This window comes from Panthera tigris, chromosome E2, assembly GCF_018350195.1.
Source record: "Panthera tigris isolate Pti1 chromosome E2, P.tigris_Pti1_mat1.1, whole genome shotgun sequence".
NCBI classification, from domain to species: domain Eukaryota; kingdom Metazoa; phylum Chordata; class Mammalia; order Carnivora; family Felidae; genus Panthera; species Panthera tigris.
In genome coordinates, this window is record NC_056674.1 from 2,771,587 (window position 1) to 2,783,750 (window position 12,164).

At 40.5% G+C, this 12,164-nt stretch overlaps 1 pseudogene; it reads right to left on the minus strand.

The window, feature by feature from the left end:
• Positions 1-7,349: 7,349 nt before the first annotated feature.
• LOC102957100 lies at positions 7,350-8,438 on the minus strand (annotated as a pseudogene).
• Positions 8,439-12,164: the final 3,726 nt, after the last annotated feature.

The window sequence follows — 12,164 nt, forward strand, 5'->3', positions numbered from 1 at the left end:
TCATGGTAAATAGTATTATTTTATATTTTTACAAATCTCTTTAATGTCTAGCTAAATATAAGCCATGTGGATCCTGATATCTACTTCACATTCAATATATTGTGATATTTTGTTTTGGTTGAAGTGAATGAAAAATTTCAAGCCTCACACAACTATGTATCCAGTAAGACGAGGGGCATTTTAAATTTTCTTTTCAGGTAATTTTGGATAATCCTCTTTGCTATTACACCAACACTTGAAAAATGGTAACTTCATCATGGTTACTTAAAATGTAGAATTGGAAGTCAGATCAGTGATCTCTGTCAGGTAAAATCTATAGGGCTATCCTGTATTTGAATAGAATTTTTGCTCATGGACAATTATATGACATCTGTATTTGTCATTTGGAAAATATTATTTCACATAGTTATGCAGACCTTCTGAATGTTTTCATATTTTGTACAATATTTTTAAAGCTACTCATATTAATATCATCATTTTTCCCCTTAAAAAGTCAGTATTCAGAAAATACAAAGCACCGAACGGTGGATACAAGTTTTCCAGTTACCACTTTGGCTTGAAGACTCCAATTTTATCATTGGCAAAATAATATTGTCCATCGTTCTGCTTGAGATGACAGACTCCATTCATTTTCAAGTAAATGTGTGCCAAACACTTAACTCTGAATGACAATAGCCTGTTGGCAACTTATTCAAGTCAAAGTGATGTTCCATGAAAGTGACTAGCACTGTTCACAACTCAGTCATGAAGTGCTTTTCCTGCCTTTGAGAGACCAGGCTGACTAGCTATCTGGATACCTTCCATGTATGTTTGTAGGTCTCTCACCCCAACATTGTGTAGATGTCCTGTGCAAGCCAGGACCTTGTCCCTATCCCTGAAGAGCTCTGATTGATCAATTATCTGCATCCATTTCTGGATCAGTTTTTCAATGGGGCATGCACAGAAGGATTATTTTCCCCTCCTATGGGCTAGGTTTACCAGCTGTCTGAGGTGTGTGTGTGTGTGTGTGTGTGTGTGTGTCTCCATGTACTAGATGTTGGGGAGGCGAGACTTTGTTCTAGGCCTCTGATCTTTGTGTGGAATTGAAGTTTTCTTCCCACATGTAAGGACTTCAGATATGGCACTAGGTGGGTATGGGAACCTCAGGGGGCCTGGGTCAGCCTTCTGTTCAATTCAGTCTCTGTCTTGCCTCTCTCCATTTCACTCTGTTTGCTCTCTCCATGTCTGTCTCTCCATGTCACTGTCTTACACGCTTGCTCAGTCTCTTTAGCTTTCAATCTCTCTCTATCACTTTGTCTCTCCTCCCAATCTCTCTCTCCCTCCCTCCCCCCATCTCTCCCAATCTCTCCCCCTCTCTCAGTCTCTCCCTCTCTCATACTCACTCACAAGATGTTTTATGAGGCTCAAGTTGGTGACTCAGGTCACTGTTTGAGGGTGACTTGGTTGTATTGTGAGAGAAAAATTTGCATCCAGTGCTAGGTGGGTGAGAAGGCCTAGTCTCTGTCTATGCAGCTCCAAGGATGCTCAATGACTGGACTCAAGAATTCACAAGATGATAAAACTGGGAAGTTGGTCAGATGCTAGTACTGGTGGGATGGCCAAATGTCCCAACTAGACGGCGCTTCTGAGGGCTGAATTGGCCACATAGTCATCCCAGCAGTGGGACTGATGGACCAGAGATAGCAGTAGGTATGAAGGTTTGCTACAGGCAGACTTCAGACAAGTATGGTGAGGAGCACCCGGAACAGGAGTCCAACCAAGCAGGACTCCAGCATAGTGGAGAACCATGGCCAGGGTAGGCACGGAGCCTCCCTCAGCTCTGAAATTCTGCGGCCCAGGAAGTGGGTGGGGTCTGGGTGGTAAGTAGGACGGGACAGGATTCCTCTCCTCCTCAGAGTTCTCCCCTCACCCCACTGTCCCCCCCAAGATCTCCCTGGTACCTGAGCCCTGCATTCGGACATCTCAGCCCCTTCTCCCTCCATAACTTTTCTTCTTCTAAATCTTTTCATTACTAAACTTTTTGCTTTCCACTCCAGAGCCATGAGAACATTATCAGTATGTGGTCATTCACTCAGGAGGCCCATATTCTATTCTCCCATCTCCTTACATTTGCCACTATTTTAACATTTAATAAAGTTTATCTATTCTCAAAGAGTGTTTGATTACTGAAAAGTCACAAGATGGTAAGGTCACAGTCCCTGACAGGGTTGGGACACTGAAGGCCTGCCCTAAAATGTTTTCCAATTCCATCTGCTGGGAGATCCAGGGTACCCTCCATAGGCATCCCCTTTTGGATCAGGAGGTCCTCTGATCACCTGAGCACCAAGCTCTAGTTAAGAGTGTGGGAGATGGGTCCAGCTTTTTCCTATTGTTCTTCAGGTGTGCAAACAAGTGTTTTCTTTGTTTTTTTTTTTTTTTAATGAATTCCTTCTTTTCTCCACTGATTTGAGATCTTTGGAAAGAAATTAAGTGCTCACAGAATAATTGGAAAAGCTATTAAGAGGGCTACTTTTTAGTGTTCCAAGAATGATTTTCAGTGTAAAATGCAAATGAACAATCAGAACAAACTCTCCTCTGGGTCAGGTATTACAATAATTGATTCAATATCCTATTTGCAGCTGTCTGTAAAAATTACAAAGATAGAATCAAAAATGGGATGCAAGCTGTTGCAGCCACTCTGGAAAACAGTATGGAGATTCCTCAAAAAACTAAAAATAGAACTACCCTACCACCCAGCAATTGCACTACTAGGTATTTACCCAAGGGATACAGGTGTACTGTTTCAAAGAGACACATGCACTCCCATGTTTATAACAGCACTATCAACAATAGCTAAAGTATGGAAAGAGCCCAAATGTCCACCAATGGATGAATGGATAAAGAAGATGTGGTATATATATACAATGGAGTATTACTGGGCAATCAAAAAGAATGAAATCTTGCCATTTGCAACTATATGTATGGAACTGGAGGGAGTTATGCTAAGAGAAATTAGTGAGAGAAAGACAAAAATCATATGACTTCAATCATATGAGGACTTTAAGAGACAAAACAGATGAACATAAGGGAAAGGAAACAAAAATATACAAACAAGGAGGGGGACAAAACAGAAGAGACTCAAATATGGAAAACAAACTGAGGGTTACTGGAGGGGTTGTGGGAGGCGGGATGGGCTAAATGGGCAGAGGGGCACTAAGGAATCTACTCCTGAAATCATCGTTGCACTATATGCTAACTAATTTGGATGTAATTTAAAAATAAAAATAAATTTTAAAAGTACATGTACGGTTTTTTCAAAAGTTTGCCTTCTGTATATCTCTTTTTAATATGTAAGTTGATTTGAAAATATTTTTTGGAGATGTTCTCTAACACAGACCTTGTAATTTGACTTGGAATAAATATGAAATTTTTAATATGAATACTTTTTTAAAGGCAAAAACTCTAGGGGCGCCTGGGTGGCTCAGTCAGTTAATCATCTGACTTCAGCTCAGGTCATGATCTCACGGTTTTTGAGTTTGAGCCCCGCATCGGGCTCTGCGCTGACAGCTCGGAGCCTGGAGCCTGCTTCAGATTCTGTGTTTCCTTTCGTCTGTGACCCTCCCCCACGTGTGCTCTGTCTCTCAAAATAAATAAAAATGTAAAAAAAAAAAAAAAAAAAGAAGTTAAAAAAAAAGGCAGACTCTATTAAATATATTTAGGCATTACCCAGCCTTGAAATTTTTTTTCTCTCTCATCATGAATAAGACATAAATGTGAAGGTTGTATTTTTAGTAGCAGCTGCATAATTTCATTACAGATAGGTCTTTGCTTTTCCCTTTTATTTAAAATAGAAGAGAATGTTTTCTTTCCAAGCTATGAGTACAGTTATTTTATAAAGTTATTTTTCTCCATGTTATGAAAATACAGTAAAAATACATGAGTTATAGAGTGAATATCAAGTATCTTAGTTTTTAGTATAAAACTTTTATTGACGTATAACTTACATGTAATGATATGCTCAGATCTTAAATGTACCATGTAACCAACTTTTACAAATTTGTTACAAATGAATTCTTTCATGTAACCTACACCCCATCTACATAAAGAAATTTTCTGTCAAAAACAAAAAGATGGAATCAAAAAGCACTACTATCACTGATGCTGCACCCAGAGACCTTGGACTTGGACAAAGACATATTGCTGTAGGAAACACAACACCTTTTCATAGCTAAAACCTCAACAAATCAGGTATAGAAAGAACATGCCATAACATGAGTAAGTCCATCTACAACAAGCCCAAGCTAACATTATACTCAATGGCGAAAAAGTGAAAGCTTTTCCTCTAAGATCAAGAGCCAGACAACTGGGGGCACCTGGATGGCTCAGACAGTTAAGCATCCAACTCTTGGTTTTCGGCTCAGGTCCGCATCTCACGGTTTGTGAGGTTGAGCCCTGTATCAGGCTCTGGGCTGGCAGTGGAGCTTGCTTGGGATTCTCTCTCTCTTCCCTTTCCCCCCACCTCATGCACACACGCTCTCTCTCTCTCTCTCAAAATAAATTAATATTTTAAAATTTATTTTTATTATTTTTTTAACATTTATTTATTTTTGAGAGATTGAGAACATGAGCAGGGGAGAGGCAGAAAGACAGGGAGACACAGATTCCAAAGCAGGCTCCAGGCTCCCAGCTGTCAGCACAGAGCTCGATGCAGGGCTCAAACCCACGAACTGTGAGCCAAAGTCGGACTCCCAACTGACTGAGCCACCAGGTGCCCCTAAAAATGCTTAAAAAAGAACAAGACAACTGTGCCCACTCTCACCACTGTTATTTAATATAGTCCCAGCTAGAGCAATTAGGCAAGACAAAAAAAGAAAGGCATCCAAATTGAAAAGGAAGAAGCAAAACAGTCATTATTTGCAGACGACATGATCTTCTATATAGAAAATCCTAAAGACTTAACAAAACTGTTGGAACTAATCAATGGATTCACTAAAGTTACAGGGTGTGAAAACAACAAACAGTTGCACTTCTATACACTAACAGTGAAACCTCTGAAAAAGAAAACTATCCCATTCACAACAGCATCAAAAATAATAAAATACTTAGGAATACATTTAACTAGGAAGTGAACAATCCATACAATGAAAACTACAAGACCTTGATAAAAGAAACTGAAGACATAAACAAATGGAAATATATCCTGTGGTCATGGAAAAATTAATAAATTGTCCATACTACCCAAAGCCGTCTATAGAGTCAATGAAATCCTTATCAAATTTTTAATGGCATTTTCCCAGAAATAGAAAAAAATTCTTCAACTATGTATGGAACCACAAAAGACCTTGAATAACCAAAGCAATCATGAGAACGAAAAAGCCAAAGGCATCACACTTCTGATTTCAAAATATACTACTAAGCTATAGAAATTTAAAAAGTACATTACTGGGGCACATGGGTGGCTCAGTTGGCTAAGCATCGGACTTTAGCTATGGTCATGATCTTGTGGTTCGTGGGTTCAAGCCTCGCATCAGGCTCTGTACTGACAGCTCAGAACCTGGAGCCTGCTTCAGATTCTGTGTCTCCCTCTCTCTCTGCCCCTCCCCTGCTCGTGCTCTCTCTCTCAAAAATAAATAAACACTAAAAAATATTGTATGTACATTACTAGTATAAAAATATCCACATAGCCCAATGAGACAGAGTCCAAAAATAACCCCCCACATATATGGCCAGCCAATATTTGACAAGGAAACCAAGAACACTCATTGAGGAAATAGTCTCTTCAGCAAATGGCTTTGAAAGATTGGGTAAAAGCATGCAGAAGAATGAAATTGGACCCCTTTTCCAATCACAAAAATCAACTCAAAATCAACTTAACTTTATGTTTAAAGACTTAAACATAAGACTTGATGCCATAAAACTTTCAAAAGAATATGTAGGAGAGAATCTCCTCAACATTGGTCTTATCAATATTTTTTTTTTGTTTTTTAATAAGACTCCAAGAGCAAAAGCAATAAAAGCATAATCAACAAATGGTACCACCAACTTAAAAGCTTCTGCACAGCAAAAGAAACAACAAAATGAAAAGGCATCCTATTTGCAAACCATACGGGTTAAGGGGTTAATACCCAAAATATATAAACAATTCCTACATCTCAATAATTTTTTAAAAACCCAATTTAAAAAATGGACAGAGGAACTGAATAGACATTTTTCCCCAAAGAAGACATCCAAATGGCCAACAGGTACATGAATGGATGCTTAATATCATTAATCATAAGGGAAATACAAATCAAACCCACAAGGAGTTGTCACCTCACACCTGTTAGAATGGTTATTATCAAAAAGAGATAGCAAGTGTTGAGGATTTTGAGAATATGGAACCCTTGTGCACTATTGGTAGGAATGTAAACTGGTATAGCAACTATGAAAAACAATATGGAGTTTCCTCAAAATATTAAAAATAGAATGACAGTATGATCCAACAATTCTAATTATGGGTGTGTGTGTATGTGTGTATATATATGTGTGTGTATATACATATATATGTATATATACATAGGCATATATGTTTGTGTGTGTGTGTGTGTGTATCCAAAGGAAATAAAAAACAGGAACTTGAAAAGATATGCACTCCCATGTTTATTGCGGCATTATTCACAATAGACAAGACATGGAGACAACCTAAGTGTCCAACAGATGAATGGATAAAGATGTTGTGATACATATACACATAATGGAGCATTTCTCAGCCATGATACAGAAGGGAATCCTGCCATTTTCAACAACATAGATGGATCTTAAGGGCATGAATGCTAAGTGAGATAAGTCAGACAAAGAAAGACAAATACCATATGATGCCACTTATATGTGAAATCTAAAAAAGCCAAAGTTGTAAAAACATAGAATAGAATGGTGGTTAACAGAGGCTGGATGGTAGGGAAATTGGGGATATGTTATTTACAAGTACAAACTGAAAACACATAGATAAAGACGTCCTGGAGAGCTAACGCACAGCATAGTGATTATAATCAACAATCCTGCATTACAAATTTCAAAATTGCTGAGAGATTAGATCTTAATTGTTCCCACTATGAAGGAAGAAATGATAATTACATGATAGAGGTGTTAGCTAATGCTACCTTGGTAATCATATTGCAATATGTAAATATATCAAATTTACATGTTACACATCTTAGACTTGCATAATGTGTCAATTATATTTCAATTAAAGATATAACGATCATTGTGTATTTTATGTTAAAAAAAACTGGTAACTGGTGTTCAGGGAATGATTTACTGAACAGTATAATCATGGCTATTGTTGAAGCTGACTTCTATAGATTTAGATTCTTAATAGCCATTTTCAACATTCAAGAGTGGAAATTCGGAACTGTAGAATCCCTAAGGATCAGCAGTAAGAGACAAATAGTAGGAGAACATGAAGCCAAAGTATGAGAAGTATACATCAACCATAGGTAAGAGCCTACTAAAGTAATGATATAAAAAGCAAGAATAGAATTCAGCATGTAGAAGACAACAAAGATGGCCACCAGCATCACGATGGCGTGGGCAGCTCTGGTCTCTGGTGGGCATTTGTGGTAGCCTTTGCAGTTATGAATATACTGTATTTTCTGGTGGTGCCTGTGCAGGAGTGGCACCATGGAACCAGTGGAACAGACTATGAGCCCAATAAAGATGGAATCAGAGACGGACAACAAGAATAAAAAGCCTGGGGTGCCTGGGTGGCTCAGTCGGTTGGGTGTCCGACTTTGGCTCAGGTCATGATCTCACGGTTGGTGAGTTGGAGCCCCGTGTTGGGCTCTGTAGCCTGCTTCAGATTCTGCCTGCCTGCCTGCCTGCCTGCCTCTCTCTCTCTCTCTCTCTCTCTCTCTCTCAAAAATAAAACATTAAAAAAAAAAAGACAACTCCTGTAGTAGGTCCTATGGATGAACAAAACCATTTGCCTTGGGTATAGTTTTATGTGTCCTGTGAACCAGTGATTTTCACAGGAACATAGATATTAATTAAGACACTGGAAATCCAGCAGGTTCAAGAGTAAAGACCAAGGACCTTGGGGGCTCTTCCTCTGAGCATCATCCTCCCTGCTCTCCTGGGGAAGAGAGGGACACACTGAAAGGTGCTCAGGACCCAGGTGGAGCACAGGGAGGTGGTGCGATCCATTTGGCGGGTGTAACAGACAAGTTTACACCCAAAGGTGGACAGGGGTTGCTTTAAGACAAAAGATGCCATAGCATGTGGAGTCCCAGTGGAAAGAAGAGCCAAGAGATTGGCTATAGCCATGTGGGGGAGAATCATGTTGGGGAGCCTCCGCTGGTGTCCACACAAGATTGGAGATATGTTATGACATTGGTAAAAGACCCAACTCCAATCTATACCACAAAGATGGTTTTCAGAGCCACTTCCCCTGTGGTTCTTAGGATATTGTTCTGAAAAGACATTGTGAGCACTTCAGAGTGGCCTGGAGTGAAGAGTAGGCTCATTGGTGGCTCTTCGTAGTTCTATGACCTTGTAAAGGGATCCTATGGCTTTTCTTCTTCTGACAAGGGACATGTGACCATATTCCACAGGCAACTCAACCTGGATGACATACCACGGACACCAATTTCCCAATTTCACGTTATTACTTTGTAGTTATGTCTCTTTAGTTTCATGCTCCGACCCCCTGCCCAAATATAAAATCCATGAACGTAAGAAGCATGCCTGTCTTGGTCAAAAATATGGTTGACACATAATGAGTATGACATAAATGTGTACTTTGTAAATAAACATGTGAAAGGAGACAACAAGAATGTTACTGTAGGGTCTTTATAATTCATTATCATCCTGTCTGCCATTATAATACATTAATAAAGTTAAATGGAGGGGCACCTGGGTGGCTCAGTCGGTTAAGTCTAGCACTTCAGCTCAGGTTATGATCTTGCAGTCTGTGAGTTCGAGCCCTGCCTCGGTCTCTGTGCTGACAGCTCAGAGCCTGGAGCCTGCTTCAGATTCTGTGTCTCCCTCTCTCTCTGACCCTTCCCCACTCATACTCTGTCTCTCCTTCTCTCTCAAAAATAAATAAACATTAAAAAAAAGTTAAATGGAAATGCAAAAACAATACACAAATTATAAGATTATCTAAAAATTACAAGAATACACATTCAACTTCTGAGAACTCAGTATTATATATTAAAGCAATTTTCAAAAAAATCAGTAGTCACCTGAATACACAACATGTCCCTGAAACGTCCTCAGATCCGCTACTCAGTATAGAAAATATCCCTAGTGGCCAAAGAATTCTAGTTATTAATAATTCCACAGATTGTAACTTGTTGAGAAGTCTGTTCCTGGAGAGCTTTTTCAGCACACCTCAGTCCACACCAAAAAGTAAACACTACTCAAAACAGCCGATCAAAACATCAAGTTGTACACCTTCAGTAGAGACAATTTTGTTAGTCAATTATATCTCAGTAAAGCTAGTAAAAGAGTATCATTAAACCATTGCACACACAGATTGCTTTACATCTTCAGTAGTTTTTGAGTTCCTGCATTTTGTCTGACTCTTTAGTTGGTTCTGGATTTTTTTTTTAATTTTTTTTAAGAGAGAGAGCAGGAGGAGGGGAGGGGGCGCGAGAGGAGGGGAGGGGGCGCGAGAGGAGGGGAGGGGGCGCGAGAGGAGGGGAGGGGGCGCGAGAGGAGGGGAGGGGGCGCGAGAGGAGGGGAGGGGGCGCGAGAGGAGGGGAGGGGGCGCGAGAGGAGGGGAGGGGGCGCGAGAGGAGGGGAGGGGGCGCGAGAGGAGGGAGAGGGAGGGGGGATGGAGATGATCTCAAGCCAACTCCACACTCCACACAGAGCCCAACGAGGGGCATGACCCTGGGATCACGACCTGGGTTGGACGCACAACCGACTGAGCCAACCACGCGTCCTCGTTCTAGATATTATAAACGAGAATCAAAATAGGTACTTGAGCTCAAAAGCAACCATAGCACACATTAGGTGGTGCATTAAAATAAAGACTGATCTGAAGCTTTATGAGTGAAAAAGAAGACTCTGTTACCTACAACAGAAAAATAGATTTATTCCAAGAAAAGGTGTGAAGCCTTCTAAAAGCAATAATCCTAATTATTACTGCAGAATTGAGAACCCACTGTCAGAAGGTAAAATAAATTTTTAAAAATCCCTGAGGTACTAATCCTTCTTTCTCTAGGGGAAAATTGGGACCATGTTATGGAACTACTGTGTAAAAAAAAAAAAAAAACAGCACAAGAAGCCACACCATGAAAAGTTTGTTACCATCTGCTTTGGATTCACCCAGTTCAGGTCTTATCTCTTATTCCCCAGTCATCAATGGTAATTAATGGTGCTGGGACATGAGAACACAGCCTTGAGCTCTGAGAACCTGTTCCATCATTGGGGATATGGGAATGACATAACCTTGGGTCAGAGGCTTAATCTCTGAGTAGAGGAAGATTCCAAACTCTGCATCCTAGAAGCTCTTATGGTGTGTTATAATTATCCATTTATGAGCTTAATCCCACCTGGGGAGCATCACCCTCTGTGCATCTGTTTTCTCACTTAAAAGTAAAGTTTGGGTGGGGCACTTGGGTGACTCAGTCAGTTGAACACCCAATTACAGCTCAAATCATGATCTCATGGTCCATGGGTTTGAACCTTGCGTTGAGATCTGAGAGCCTGGACCCTGCTTCCGATTCTGTGTCTCCCTCTCTCTCTGACCCTCCCCCACTTTGTGCTCTTTCTCTCAAAAATAAATAAACATGAAAAAAAATTTAAAGACTATAGAAAAGTAAAGTCTGCATCAACACAGACCAGCGCTCGTAAACCACATGTAGATATGCAAGGTCAATTTCATGTCTGAGATCACAACAGGTAGAACAAAGTTCTCAAGTGGTGGTAGGAACTATTTTTATGACAGGTGTTATTTGTTCCCTTGTTTTAATTTCCTGCCACAGCGAGGGATAGGAGGGAAGAATAATAACATGGAAAATGCAATGAACAGATCAACTATACTCCAACACTCACACTATTGTGTGAGACTGGAAAATGAACCAGAGTTCATCTCACTAAAATTTTCTCTCTCCTCTTCCTGCACCAAGTTAAAGGTAGAAGGGCCCTTTTCTACTCATTTAGAGTATGAGCAATGCCCCCACGTTCCTCAGTGGATAGGTCACCAGACAGAGTCTCAATTAGAAGCATTGCCCCCAGAGCTCAATACAGACCAGCTAGACCTACAGATATCCTGACCACCTGCCCACAGCAGCAGATACACGTACCTCCATGCACACATGCAGAGTATCTGCCCGGAGATGTCCTAGGTTACCACCCAAAACACATCTTAACAGACTTGCAAAGACTGAAATTGCATCAAGTATCTTTTCGAGCCACAATGACATGAAACTAATAATCGGTAACAGCAGGAAACCTGGAAAATCCACATTTATGTGCAGATTAAACCACGCACTCCCGAACATCCAATGGAGCGAAGAAGAAACCAAAAGGGAAGCCAAAAAAATATTTTGAGACCAGCATAAACGCAAACACAATACACCAAACTTATGGGATTCAACAGAAACTGTTCTAAGAGGGCTATTTATAGGGATAAACGCCTACCTTAAGGAAAAAAAAGAGCTCAATAAACCACCTCACTTTATACCTCAAGGAACAAAAAAAAAAAAAAAAAAAAAAAAGAACAAATGAAGCCCAAAGTATGTAGAAGGAAGCAAATAACAAATAGCAGAACATAAATAATGAAACAGAAGCCAGCAAAACAATAGAAAAGAGCAGTGCAGCCCAAAGCTGTCACTACTTACCGCTGGCAGGGACACACAGGAGGACAACTGCATTTCTGGCCAGGAAGCCGATTACATTTCCAACCTATCTCGCCCTCCATCCCTTTTCTTACAGGAGCCAGCTGAACTCACTTCCCTAGAAAGAACCAGAAACGTGTTTTCACTTCATCACGCAAGGAACCCACGTTCCTCCTTCTCCTCCTGGATGCCCCTCCACCCAGCACCCCAAACATCTCCCACCTCCTCTAGCTGCAATGCACTCTACTTCACCTGCTCAGACACCTGACGGTCCTTTTCCATCACCACACCTGCTTCTTCTCTTCATCTCAAAGTGGGGCGTATCCCTTGCCTTATTTACTCCTTCATTCTCTCTCTACC